Genomic DNA, 15,504 nt, shown 5'->3' on the forward strand with positions numbered 1-15,504 from the left:
GCTAGAGAATTGCTCACAACAAATGTAAACAATACATCTGAGCAAGAATTTAGAATAATAGTCATAAGATTAATAGCTGCGCTTGAAAAAAGCATAGAAGACAGCAGAGAATCTATTGCTGTAGAGATCAAGGAACTAAGAAATGGTCGCAACAAATTAAGAAATGTTGTAAATGAGGTGCAAGATAAACTAGATGCAGTGACATCAGGGATGGAGGAAGCAGAAGGGAGAATAAGTGAAATAGAAGATAAAATTATGGAAAACGAGGAAGCCAAGAAAAGGAGAGATAAGAAAATACTCGATCACAAGGGGAGAATTAGAGAACTAAGTGATTCAATGAAACATAATAATATCCATATCATAGTAGTTACAGAAGAAGAGAAAGGGGCAGAAGGTTTACTTGAAAAAATTATAGCTGAGAACTTCCCTAATTTGGGGAAAGGGGCAGACATCCAAATCCAGGAGGCACAGAAAACTCACTTCAGATGTAACAAGAATGGGTCTTCTCCACAGCATATCACAGTGAAACTGGCAAAATACACAGATAAAGAGAATTCTGAAAGCAGCTAGGGACAAACAGGCCTTAACCTACAAGGATAGACACATAAGGGTAGCAGCAGACCTGTACACTGAAACATGGCAGGCCAGAAGGGAGTGGCAGGAAATATTCAATGTGCTGAATAGAAAAAATATGCAGCCAAGAATCCTTTATCCAGCAAAGCTGTCATTCAGAATAGAAGGAGAGATAAAGGCTTTCCCAGATAAACAAAAACTGAAGGAGTTCATGACCACTAAACAAGCCCTGCAAGAGATCCTAAAGGTGACTCTGTAAGTGGAACGCTACAAAGACTACAAAGGACCAGAGACATCACCACAAGCATGAAAGCTACAGATAACACAATGACACTAAATCCAAATCTTTCAATATAATCAACAAACATTTCCTGAATCCTAAAATACTTAGGCACTAGAACACGTGGAAGATGTATCACTTTTTAAACATTTTTTAAAGTTTATTTACTTTGAGAGAGAGAGAGAGAACAAGTTGGGGAGGGATAGAGAAAGATGCAGAGAGAGAATTCCAAGCAGGTTCCCAGCAGAGCCTGACTCAGGGCTCAAACTCACAAACTGTGAGATCATGACCTGAGCCAAAACCAAGAGTCAGACTCTTAACCGACTCAGCCACCCAGTTGCCCTGGAAGATGTGTCATTTACCTTAAAAAGTATATTCTCTAGTTAAGGAGACAGAACATCAAGGAAAACAATGAGCACATAATGCATAATATAATGTAAAGATTGAGGGTCAGTGTCAGAAGGATGATAAGTACAGTCACTTTATCTTTCTATCCCATGGTTACATTTATGAAATAAAGACATTTACATTTTTTCTGCCTTCCTACAGGGGCATATTAAGGAGCAGATCAAACCAGTGTGAAATATTCAGGCAAATTAAATTGGAATTATTTAATTTAAAAATTGATAATGAAGAATCAATATTTTACTAACTATCCTATTTTAAATGTGTCCGGTGCCAAAATTCCATTTTGAACTTCTTCATTCTATAAAAAGTAGGAAAATTTAAAATCATCCTAAGGGTTAACAAGGAACACTTATTTCTTCGTGTTTTCCCTCAGTGATGTCAACGCAACACGTGTCCCAAAAGTACAGACCACTCTTTACTACTCTTAACACCAGGCTCAGGTCTGGTCTGATGTAACAGAAGGGTCTCTTACATCACTGAGGCTGTCTGCATAATCTTGGGAAATTCACTTCTTCTCTTAGAAAAAGCTAACCCCACCTTCACATCCAGAGGTGTACTTTATTAATCTAAAGGGAATGTCACTTCCTTTATTAGTGATTGGTTCATTAACAGGCTTATGACTCAACTCAGACCAAAGAAAAGTGTAAAGATGCTTTCTTGGGAGCTTCTGGGAAAATACCCCTGCGTAGGGGAGCTGCTGGATGGAACAGCATCTCTTGTTCTGGATTTTTTTCAAGTCTGGAAACTGCTATAGCATATCACTATCTGCACATGAAGTCACCACTAAGAATTGCAGATCACAGATGGAAAGAATGTGGATCTCTATAACATTACTGAGGTATGGACACAAGCCTCCCTAAAGGGTGGTAACCAGTTTCCTCCTGCTGGTATTATAAGAAATGAAACTTCATTAGTGTTTAAGCCAGTTTGAGTCAGAATTTCTGTTACTTTCAGATGAAAGGACTCTAAATGATGTAACATACTTAATCACATTTATTTACTGCTTACTGTGAACAAGACCACATAATAAACACTGCATATATTATTTCATTTTATACTCGAAATATTTTCATTTAGAGATGAGGAAATCAAGGCCCTGAAAATTAAATGACTTGTCTAAAATTACACAGAGCCAGGTCTGAAGCCCAGGCAGTGTGCCTCCAGGGCACCCCCTAGCCCTTTTTTTTACAAAAACAAAAACAAAAACAAAAACAAAAACAAAAACAAAAACAAAAAAATTAAAATAAAAACAAAATATTTCCTTCTAGAGTATTTTAATAATCCCCTATACAAACCAAGTAAAAAGACACTGTTCTTTAAAAATGCACCTGATGAACCAAACATATAATAGAATATTACACTCTTTTCCGATTTTTTATCCACTTCACTAGTATGACTAGCTCAAAGTTTGTTTAGAGACCCTACTTCTGTCAGACTCTCATGAGCTTCCCCAAAAGATGAGAGAAATAATACAACTAACTTTGTGCAGAAGCCAGTGGACTGTATATTTTTTAATGAATAATTTGTAGCTAATATTAACCCACAATTTTAAAACAGAATTATAATAGCACATTACATCTAGAGCCCCTAACCAGAAAGCAGAAGTCTTATACTTGTTTTGTTTAAAGAACATAGAAATGGTCAAACGATATATGACTTTTGTCCTCTTGAAGGGACTACTGATCTAACTCAAACATGTTGATGATCAAGTACTTGGTTGGGATCAGGATTGGATTCTCGGGGCTTGTATGGGAACAGTGGAGGCTGTAAACACTCAGAGCCACAGGGACAACTAGACCAAAGACCACAGGGACAAAATGAAGTTCAAAGGTACAAGAGACAGAAGCCAAGTCTAATCCTGTAAGACAAATCTAAGGGTAAAAGATAAGAATCAATACAAGGGCCAAAAAGCCAGATATTCTTGAAAGTCAAAATTCAAGCTAATTAGAAGCAGCCCAACAAAACATTGGTGTCCAGGAGAACTCTCTCCATTACTTCCAGATAGTCATGCTCCCTTGAAGGAACCAGCAGGTGTAGGATGCTTGGGAAGATGAAAATGCCTTCAAAGGCTAAGGCCGGGCAGACGGCCAAGGGTCTCAAAATTAAAACCAAGTCTTAAGCCCTTAAGTGTGGATAACTATAAGGGCATGAAGCAAAGTATTTGTTGCTGTGGTGAAAATCTGAAAGCAGAACTTTTCTCTTGGTGCAGCAAAGGATCTCTGGTGAGAAATAACACAATTATAAAGATAATTATGAAGGTCAATAATTCTCAAGCACATTTGAGGATATTAGAGTTCTAATAATGCTCCATCGTTGAGAAAGAGTAGGGATCAAGCATCTTTTGCATAATCCTTCCACCAAAAGACTTCAAGATTAACTGAAATTCTGGTCTGGACTGTAGGACAGCCATCTGGAAAATAATACTTCAGAAGTACTGCACGGCAAGTCGGTCCGGTCCGTCTGCAAAAATGAAATAAACTGCAGCCTGCTGGAGATGATGTTATGGATTGAGGGCCATACCGACGGGCACATTCAAACGACTGTCAATATTCAAACTTGAATAATTTCAGTGATAGGAATAAACATTGGATATTTACCAGCCAATGCTCCACTGGATCAATGAACTCCTCTCCCTCCCTCAAGTACACACAATAATAAATGAATAGATTTGGACTTCCATGAGCAAGAATGGTTTGACATAAAATTGGAAATCAATGATACCTCTATGGTTACGTGAATAGGTTAAGCAATAAATGCAGGCTGCTGTCATTTTTTTAGAAACTACTATACTAACGAGAGAAACACAAGGTAAAGGGAGATTTTCCTTATATTTGCTTTATTTCTTTTGAATTTTTTAAATGAATTCTTACAGAAGTCCCAGGCTCTCTGTACTTTTTAAAACAACATATTGTCCCAAACTAACAATGTCTCCTAATACTAAATCAAGTTCCTGTCAATCTGTCCCTAAAAATATTTTCAGTTCAGATTCTCAGTTCATGTCTATGCTAAGAAAAAGCATGACAACTAAACATCTTGAGGAGAAATGGGAGATGGAGTTGCAATAAATAGTGTCATAGGAAGACAGATCTGTGTGTTTTCTTTTAATCTGTATTTTATTCTATTAAATCTCCTGCCTTATAAGTTCTGCTGAGCCAAAAAAGGTCTCAAGTCACGACTTAGCATGGAAAATTCTGGTGTTAATGTTGTCTCTCAGAAATAATGACAGCGGCTCTCAGAGCAGATTTCACTAGTCCCATCAGTTTCTTTGAGGAAATGGTTAATAGTAAGATTGGGACTGAAATACAGCATCCGGTCAGCAGACCTGGTGAGGTTTTCCAGCTGCAAGACAATGACACCTTCCTGGCCTTCATTCTCTTTGTCCCAAATCACGTGGCTAAGAGACAAAAGCTGATGGAAGACATGCCTGAGAAAACGCCCCGGCACACGAGCCAGAAGCTGACCATCCATGACGAGAGCATCCTAACCTGAACCCAAGAGTTGATCCCAGTCAACTCCAAGGATGAGGCAACAATGACAGATGATACTATGGGGACACATGGGTACAATCAGAAAATATGTCTCATCTCTGAGAAGAGAATTGGCACTAACTAAAGGGAAATATAAATTCCAATTTATTACAAGCCAGGAGCCCTACAAAGTAGAAAGCCACTTCAGGGGCCTAAAAATACTCTGTTTCTTCTGTTGCTATTTTGAATGTCGCTTTTCCCTGTATGACTACATTCAGTAGGCTTCAAAATATTGGAAATGAACAAAAAGACTTATTAGCTCTTTTCTTTATCATAAAGCCTATTCTTTACCATTTTACATATTCTGTTTATCTATTTTCTTATGCACAAAATTTTAAAAAGCGCTCTAAAAAGTTAGATGATTTTCTTACAGAATTTATCTTTTTGTGAAAATTCCAAAGCCTGTAAAGCATGCTTATAAAATGATGTGAAAACACACATAGGTCAAAAGTAGGAGTAATTTAGGTCAAAATGTCCCTATTACTAATCACTTAAATTGTCAATAGGTAGATTCATTCGGATTAGTTGTCCTTCTTTTTGTTAATTGTTTTTTTTTTCTTTCCTTTGTTCCTCCCATCTGTGCAGATTCTGTGAGCCCTCTGGGGAAAAGGCCCAGTCCCTGAATGTTTCTTGCAGCTTCTGTATCAAACCAAACTAAAAATGTGAATACCAATACGCCACCCCTTATCAAAATGGTAATTTCCTTTAATAAACAGTCAATATTCATTTATTGAACCTCTAGTATGTGCTACTACTGCCCAGAGAGACAATGAGGAGACCAGTCCTCAATCTGGCAGCCAATCATGTAATCCCCAGGATTTTCCAATTGTGTACCGTTCACATGTGAAAATGTGCACTTAAAAACAATGGAGACAGAAAATGTTTCAGTTACCAAAATTCTGCTTGGTGTAAGTATTGTATATTTTTGGAGAATAAAATGCTGCAAAAGAGTCATTGGAGTGAGAGGTGAGATCCCAGAGGATGATCTCAAGTAGAAGGCTTTCGTTACAAAGCAGAGGACAATTAAATGTGGTGGCAAGTTCCGAGGTCATGTGATGGAGGAGAGGCGAGCCCGAGGTAGAAGTATAGAGAGAGAGACACATGGCACTGTGTAATAGAGGGCAAAGGAACTTGAAGACCCCTGGGGAAATACAAAAGAACAAAAGAGCATCCAGACAAGGGGGAGTAAGGAAAAAGAAACTAACAGTCACAGAGACTTGGTAGAGGCAAGGCCAAGAAAGAATTCCAATGAACATAAATCATCTAGTGTGATACTTTTTTAAGATGCTTTGTTACATAATGTAGGATTCCCACTCCTACTCAATTCTGCCCCCCCCACTTCTCCTCTGCCCCACCAGGTCTCCCCACTCAATGTCTTCAGTAAACACTACCAAAAAAAAAATACACCTACAGAAATCCTTGGTGTTTATTGGATTTCTTGTGAAAACCATTGAATGTACAATGTTCCAAATCTGGGTTGATGCAGCCTGCAAGAGAATCAGGATGTAGCTGAGGGAATAGCTGATACTGGGCAGGTTACATACTCAGAATCCATAAGCAGGGCAGATCCAGGTCTTCTTGGGCCTAAAGTAATATTGAGGGGATTAGCATGTAAGAAAAAAATTTCACAGGGGCACCTGGGAGGCTCAGTTGGTAAGTATCTGACTTTTGATCTCAGCTCAGGTCTTGATCTCAGGGTTGTGAGTTCAAGCCCTGCATTGGACTCCACACTGGGCACGGAGCCTACTTAAAGAAAAAGAAAAAGAAAGAAATTCCACAAAAACGCAAAGTTAGCTACAGAGGCTTGGAAGGAGCCCATACAAATAAGGGTTAACAAAACTAAAGCTTCATTTGCTTCAAAGTAAACCTCTCTCTGCCTATAAATCAAATTGTGGGGAGTTTTCCTAAAAGAAATACAATATTACTTGAGACTCTTCTTCATATAAGGCAAGAACCTCAGAACGCTGGATAGAGTAGAGAAGGGATGGAAATATATAAAAAGAAAGTTGTTTTTAAAGTCAAAGTCATGGGGTGCCTGGGTGGCTCAGTCGGTTAAGTGTCTGACTTCTGCTCAGGTCATGATCTCACGGTTTGTGGGTTTGAGCCCCGCATCGGGCTCTGGGCTAAACGCTTGCTCAGAGCCTGGAGCCTGTTTTGGATTCTGTATCTCCTCTCCCTGCCCCTCCTCCACTTTCACTCTGTCTCTCAAAAATACATAAATGTAAAAAATTTTTAAAAATAAATAAAGTCAAAGTCAGTGTTTATCATTAATTATCTAAATCATTTCTTATATGCCCATCACTGATACATTCTTCTAATTAAATGCATGTCTGATATTGGAACCACCTCATCATGTAACTATAATCAGATAGGAGCAGTTTATGTCATTATATTTAAATACATGTTAATTCCCAGTGTCAAAGTAAGTATATATAGAATGTTGATTGCACTGGTTTCCAGTTACTCTTATTAAGATTTGTGAATAATCTGCATGAATTATAGAACCTGTTATTATTATAATTATAGGTGTAAGATAAACAGAAAGTTTACTGTGCTTGTTTTTTAAAATTCTCCTGGCGATAAGGAATGCGCGTCTAAGAAAGAGAAAGAGATTTCTTCTGTGCCTTTCCTTCAGCTCAATGCCTTGCCTACCAGAATTTTCCACCAAGAAGCCGCATAAAAACATCAGAAGAAGAACAGTAAAAGCACGTCAAAGATGCATATCTTTCATCAGAATGTTGTCTTTCTACCTGCATTCATGCTGACTTTGTGCTAGACAATAAGACTTCAGGGATAGCAGGAAATAAAATTCCATTTGATGGCTCTGCTTTGGCACTGAACAGGTGATGCTGGCCTAGTCTCCCTTCCTCCTTCTCGGGAACAACCTCAGCTTTCCCTTTAAAGGACCATACTCCTTCCCGTTCCTCTGGTCCCACTGGACTCTCTCAAGGGCATTGAAGGGACGGCATGTGACCAGGTCAGACCAACTGGACTCTCTTTTTTGGGAGGCTGCATCTCTCTATAACAGCATGAAAAGCAGATGGAAGCCATTGGGGCTGAGTTCTTCCAAGGGCACTGTCCGGAGAAGACACTGCAGTGAATTTGCTAATAGTCCCCTGGAGCTGTTCCAGCTCCCGCCCTCCCACAGGCTTGGTGACTCAGCAATTCCTTGGGATCTGTAAGCTCTCTAGAATCATTCCTGCAAAGTCCTTGCAGGATGCTTAAGTCAGAAAGAGCTGGTCTCTGTTGCTAGCAACCAATGTGCCTAACACAGGAAGGGAGGTGTTCACCTCCACAAACAGGGCGGTCTATCATTAAGTTAATAGCATCTCAATTTCTGATTTTCCAGTCATGTTCATTTCTCGCTGTAATGTCACTGTAATTACATTTGAAGGAAATCTGAAAGCAGTCTGAAAAGTAAACATCCCTCCCCATCCTGAAAAATAAAAACCAATAAAAATTTAAAAACATTAGTGCCTTTCATACTTCACCAAATCTACCACACCCTGTCTAAAAATAGGAATAAGACACAATATGAGAATGGTAGGGTCCTCTATGGAAATTGCCCAAAGACAATATGGGTTATTTTTCCCCAAAAGCTTATGAGGCTAAATGAATTTGGGGGGTTAAAAAAATGATCTTTTGTGGTCTGAGGCTGCACTGAGACTTTTCTTTAAACCCTCTTTAAGGGGCATGTGGATAGCACAGTCTGTTAAGCATCTGACTCTTGGTTTGGGCTCACGTCATGATCTCACAGCTTGTGAGTCGGGGCCCTACTGCTTGGGATTCTCTCTCTCCCTCTCTCTCTCTGCCCCTCCCCTGCTCATTCTCTCTCGCTCGCTCTCTCAAAAGTAAATAAATAAACTTTGAAAAAAAATCTTTAAGCCCTTTTTAAGACCTAATTTGCAACCTTACCTTCACTCTTGGGGGACTTTAAAAATAGTTTTAAAATGGTTAACTAATTTTTAAATTTGTCAAAAATATTTTTGGAAGATTTGTATTTGTGTGTACCTTTGGATAACTCAAAAGAGATTGATTTTGACAACCTGAAATTAGAAAGCCAGTTACCTCTAATAGCAGCCTAATTGCTTTATCTACTTAAACAACAAGTAGATAAAGTGAATTTTCCAAGCACAGCATTTTCCTAATGTTTTCACTACCAGCCTAAGAGGTTACCAGAAGATATTCAAATATGCACAGAGGAAGTGAGCCCTCTTTGGAATCACTCAGAAGAGATCCCCAATTACCTTCCTATATCAGATCCCATGGGAGGCGGGCCTTTTTTCTTAAGACAGGACTTCAAGGCAGCAGCTGCACGGGTTTCTGCTCTAATGTCTTCATGGAAGTTTTCCAGAGTTGGGCCAAGTGTATTTCTAGACTTGTACCTGAAAGCACCTATAAAACAGCGAAGTAAATTTATGTCCCGTGTAGCAGTACGCTAAATATTCATAACTTCTAATAGTTACACAATAACCTTCGACTTTTTCTGCTATGTTATGGATCATTCAAATGAGGACAAGCTGTGTCAAGAAGCAACCTATCTTGGGGTGCCTGGGTAGCTCAGTCAGTTAAGTGGCTGACTTCAGCTCAGGTCATGATCTCATGGTCCGTGAGTTCCAGCCCCGCGTCGGGCTCTGTGCTGACAGCTCAGAGCCTGGAGCCTGTTTCAGATTCTGTGTCTCCCTCTCTCTGACCCTCCCCGTTCATGCTCTGTCTCTCTCTGTCTCAAAAATAAATAAACGTTAAAAAAAATTTTTTTAAAGAAGCAGTCTATCTGGGGGCACCCGGGTGGCTCAGGGGGCTCAGCATCTGACTCTTGATTTCGGCTCAGGTCATGAACTCGCAGTTCATGAGTTTCAGCCCCGCGTCGGGGGCTCTGTGCTGACAGCTCAGAGCCTGGAGCCTGCTTCGGATTCTGTGTCTCCCTCTCTCTCTGTTCTTCCCTTGATCGCACTCTGTCTCTCTGTCTCTCTCTCAAAAACTAAATAATTAAAAAAAATTGTTTTAATTAAAAAAAAAAAGAAGTCTATCTGATCTTACCAACCATACTTCAAGCCCGGGTAAGGGAGTGGAAACTATAGTTTTGGTAACACCTATAAATCTCTAGGTAATATTTGCTGATACTAAGATTATGGAGATGATGTGTACTTCAGTGTCAAAGAGAAATGCAAATGATGAAAGTCTTGGTAACACCGATATTTTGGGTCCTTTCTAGAAATCAAAGTTGAAGTAGAATATTAATTGAGTTTCATTATAATAACAATGCAATTAAGGGATAGGGACTCCACCACAGAAAATGTCATTTTGTGGCTCATATAACAGGGATGATACACATGGCCATGTTTCCACATGCCGCATCTCTGGGAAGGAATCTCATGTTGTTTCTCCTCAGTTTTCCCCAAGTTAAGGTGTTAAGGTTTTATTTTCCATGTCCCACATTGCCCTGAGCATCAAAGGCCCACATTTTCGCTTTTGCACTCTGTAGGTAGGGTTGAGAGTGACATTGGAACGTGCAAGTGTTCTGGGTCGCTTTGAGGAGGACATTCACACTAAGGGGTTCAGACAGAGCTGAACGAGCATCACTTTTGCCCATCACATCAGCTCTCAATGGAGGTCCCCACTAGATATCCCCTAGAAAAACAGCTGCGATGACTCCTGGATGGGGACGGACCACGGTGACTGGGGCCGCCACGACCTCAGCAGTGTCCACACGGCAGAAGCCCCAGAGTCTCAGGCCTTCTCTGGTCTCCTTCCTGCGGTCGCTCCAAGCCTGTGCCTCTCATTGCATGGCCCACTGACTGCCTTGACTGTCACAGTCCACGCATATCCCTCTGGCACAGCCTCCCGACGCTGACCTCCCTAAACTAGTCTGCCTGGGCTCTTTAGCCGTTCTCTTCCATTAATTGTGTGTGTGCGCACGCACACGTGTTGTGTGTCTCACCCTGGTTCATTTCACTCCTAGCAAAATTTTGCATTCCTACGAATGACATCTTAGTGCACCCCACACAACCTGCCCTTCCCAGAAGGTGGCAACAAAGTGAACGTCCAGAATCTGATTCTTCAGAGTATGCACTAGGCTATCCAAGAGCACGTAGGGGGGGCCCTAAATCCTGGTGAAGTGCTCATTTTTCCACTAGGGAATCACTGTTTGTTTTCTCAGGATGCTCTTTTTTCTCCCAGTATCACTGAGCTCACCCACTCCACCCTACCCAGATTGCTCAGCCTTAGATGTAGGCGTGGCTTCCCTTGACAGCCGGGGGGGGGGGGGGGGGGGGGGGGGGGGGGGGGGGGGGGGGGGAGGGGGGTTCCAAGTTTCCCGTAGACTTTGCTCAACAAGGGCCAGCAGCTGTCCTTATCTAAGCACAGAGAACAGTTTTGGGTAAAATATCAACCTGATCTCCTGTAGTCCCTCCCCTCCCCAGAGCCACTGAGTCTGTGAGGTATGGTCACCTAGTGTGAGACAGAGTTTCTGTTCCACCTTCTGGACCTTCTCTCACTTCCCCCAAGCCTGCTTTAATGCCCCAATAACTAACTTTAAAATCTCTCCCCTTGCCTAGTTATGCAGCCAGTCCCTCCCTTCCAAGTGAAGACCCTCCTAAGATATGCTCCAGGCCTCCATACTTCTCAGCTAACATGGTACAGCATTCCTTCCTCAAAAAGACATTCAACACTTTCAGCACCTTGGGATCTGAAGTTGGGGTCTTTCCAGGCCCGGCCCTTTCTGAGATACACTCTCAGTCATGAGCTAATGGCAGCCTCTGCTCGCAAGTCAGCAGGGATTTCTGAGAATTTACTTCTTTGCCACACACCATTATTCTCACAGGGACACACCTCTGGTTTCAAGCTGACTTGTTCCAATTCTCACCTAGGATTATGTATTTGAGTTTGCAGAGCAGATGTGCTTCAAACAAAGACTCTTCAGAATTCCAGACAAGATTCCCCGTGGGAGGGATATGAATTTCAACAGTCACAAAAGAGGAGTGTGCCAAAGTAGAGATTTCTTTCTATCTTCAAAACTAAACACATCCCATTCACATCTGTTTTTTCCTGCTGATGATGCAAACATAATCATTCCAGGAGTGCCTGGGTGGCTCAGTCGGTTAAGCGTCCGACTTCGGCTCAGGTCATGATCTCACTGCTCGTGGGTTCGAGCCCTACATTGGGCTCTGTGCTGACAGCTCAGAACCGGGAGCCTGCTTCAGACTCTGTGTCTCCCCCTCTCTCTGCCCTCCCCTGCTCATGCTCTCTCTCTCTCTCTCAAATATAAAACATTAAAAAAAATTTTAAAAACATAATCATTCCAAATGGATATTAAAGAATGTTAAAATAGAATGTTTCGGTTTGAGTTGTGGCTGAAGCTTCAAAATAATAGATGCCAACTATTCCCACATTTAACTGCCTATGGTGGGGGTAGTGGGAAAAAAGACCAGTTATGTGACCATTGGCCCCTAACCCACTAGTGAGGATACCTCTAGTCAAGTGAGAAGAACTTCAATGGGACCATTGACAAGCTTTCCATGCACAGATGGGATTAAAGATTTCAATTAAATTGTGTTCTTCTCTCACAACCTTCTTTGCATAATCATTCAGCATGGAAAGAGAAGGCTTATTCTTACTACTTTAGGTGAACTATAGGGCAGGCCCCATAGGTTATCTGACTGTTCTCAGGTGACATCCTCCCGTCATGTCAGAACTGCCTCAAATAGACTTGCTTTAGCAATTAATATGTGTTGAAATGTAATAAACAAAACCCCAAATTTCATTCAGCATTAAAGCTTCCACCTCCCCTAGCTCAAGCCTGTAGCGAGTGGGGAGCCAGAGGTGGAAAAGAAGGGAGAAGGCAGATTCCTCCTTTTTTCCTTCTGTTGGCCTCTCCACGAACATGGCCCCACATACTGGCTATAGCTTCTGACCCCTCAGGGCCTGGGGCGTGGAAAGCAAGAGTTGTTAAAGGCAGGAAAAAATACTGCTCAACCAGCACTAATCTGGAATTGGTTTCCACACAGATTGGCAGGTGTTTAAAACGGGTTCTTTCTCCCGTGGGTGTTTCTTCACCGGCTCTTTGGCAGCATGGCTGATGCCTGTCCTACGTCTGTTTGCTCTCAGATCCATCCTTCACCCCACCTGCTCTGTATTTCAGCAGAGCCGGCTTCTCTGGGTTTGGCTAGTTGGAGGCACTGAATGGGGAATAGAAAGTGGGAAGGGAGGATGAAACCCGAGTACTACTTTTCATCTCATTTCACCTCTGGTGGCCTCTCCAGCTCCTCAGAAGCTCAGCTCCTACTGAAGATCTCCACTCTGATTCCAGCGTCCTCCAGTGGTCCCAGTCCATGGGCTCCAGTCACACCACCTCTCACTTTGTCTTCCAGCCTAAGGATGTAGGGGCTTCCTGCTCTTGCCAATCTCTGGATTACCTCCCCATTCCCTATCTGGTTCTCAGTTCCTCTGTCATCTGTATAAACAATTCCCTGAAGTAAATTTCCACCACTGTCTACACTTGAAGGTGCTTCTGTTTTCTTAGTCAGGCTCTCACGATGTGCTCCTACACACATACACACCACTCCCCCATTACTAGCTGCCTCACTTTCAGTCCCCTGACAAGGGAGTGTGGTCTGGCCCGCCACTGGCAGCTCTTCCCTCAATTCCTGGTCATTGGGAACAACCTGAGCATCTGTCAGTTGAAGACTCCTTTCCCTGCCAATGGCCATCATGGATAGAATGTAAGATGAACCAACTGCACTTTTCATAGATCTGGTCCTCAGGGAAAAATGCACCATAGAAACTATCAGTGGAAATCTAATTATTTCCTGTTTTACCCAGGCTTCCCCCAAAAGGAGACTCTGAATCAAGGGCTTCTATATGAGCACCTAATTTGGGATTGTGATCCCAAGCAACAGGAGTGAAGAATGAGGGGATGAAATGGGGATGTGGTATTAGTTTCATGTGACTGCTATGTCTTTAAAGAGTACAGATTTATCTTCCTATAGTCCTGGGAGGTCAGAAATTTGAAATGTGTCTTAAGGGCTGAAATCACAGGGTTGGTAGAGCTGGTTTCTTTTGAAGTCTCTGAAAATAAAATCCATTCCCTTGGTTTTTGTTTCACATTCTAGAGACTGCCAGAATTCCTGAGCTTGTGACCCCTTTCTCACATCACTCCAACCTCTTGATTCCAACGTCACACCTTATACTATCCCTAACTGTACTGCGTTTTTCTCATAAGACCTTTGTGATGATATTTGGCCCGTCCAGATAACCCAGTATACTCTACCTATCTCGAAATCCTTAATCACATCTAGAAAGTCTCTTGTGCCATATACGATAACATATTCACAGATCCCAGGGTAAGAATGGGACCATCTTTGGGGTGTCATTCTTCAAGCTGTCACAGACACACTGGCCACTGCTATGGACACTTCACTCCTGCAGAACATTCTAAGCAGTCCTACAATATTCATCTCAGAACTAGCCACTTAGGGGAAGAAAGAGAGACAAGTTATCTGGCAGCACCCAGCCCCTGCTGAGCAAGATTGTCTCCAGGGCGTTAACTCCCACAAGCCACATCTCATGAGGGGTATTGGAGTGAGGAAAGAGAAAACCTTTAAAAAGCCTAAAAAGGAAAAATCAGAATTCATCTCTAATGACTACTAGAAGGAACTGATACAGAAAGAAAGAAGCTCCAAAGACTGGACTAAAACACCAAGAAAGGCAGTTAAGGGATTTATTCTCTGCCTACCTAGAATCAGTTCTTACTGAGAGTTCAAACTCTTCTCCGAACACAGGAGGGATAGAACATTTGAGTCCTGACCTAGCATATTTCTAAAATGCCACCAGAGTGATAGAATCAGGAGGTAAACAACATAAGTTATTGAGGTCATTCATGTTCCCAAGGACAACCACGCTTTAATGTGCAGGCACCTGGACTTGTAGAAAACATTAGGGCTGACTTCACTCTTCCACCATAACAGAAATGGAAGAAAAGTGGGGCGCCTGGGTGGCTCAGTCGGTTGAGCGACCAACTTCGGCTCAGGTCATGATCTCACAGTTCGTGGGTTCGAGCCCCGCGTCGGGCTCTGTGCTGATAGCTCAGAGCCTGGAGCCTGCTTCCGATTCTGTGTCTCCCTCTCTCTCTGCCCCTCCTCCACTCATGTTCTGTCTCTTTCTGTCTCAGAAATAAATAAACCTTAAGAGAAATTTTAAATAAAAAATAAAGAAAAGAAATGGAAGAAAAGTAACAGTGTCTGGAGCCGGTTAGTAGTGCAAAGAGCAACACTGCCACACTGATAATCAAGAGTGTAAACCAAGAATTATGCTGTCTCACTTATCAGACAGGCAAAGATTAAAAGGAGAAAACAGATACAGTTTTGGAGAGAGGATGAGAAAATAAGCATTCTGACAATTTCTTGGGAAGCATGAATTGATAGTTTTCTGAGGGGGAATCTGGCCTTATCTATCAAAATATATAACAGGTGTGGGCCTTTTCTTGGAAAAAATAACTTACAGAAATAAATAAACAAATGAGCAAAAAAAAGTATATGAAAGCATGTTTATTACAACATTGCTTTGAATTGGAAATCATCTAAGAAGTTGTTCTAGAAAAAAGAAAAAGAATGAGTTAGTTCTTTATGCAAGAGGTTCCTGATACATAGAGAAACGAGCAAGTTGCAAAATAGTGGGTGCAGTGTGATCCCGTTTATATTTTACAAAATAGTATTTGCA

This window comes from Prionailurus bengalensis, chromosome A1, assembly GCF_016509475.1.
Source record: "Prionailurus bengalensis isolate Pbe53 chromosome A1, Fcat_Pben_1.1_paternal_pri, whole genome shotgun sequence".
Lineage (NCBI taxonomy): Eukaryota > Metazoa > Chordata > Mammalia > Carnivora > Felidae > Prionailurus > Prionailurus bengalensis.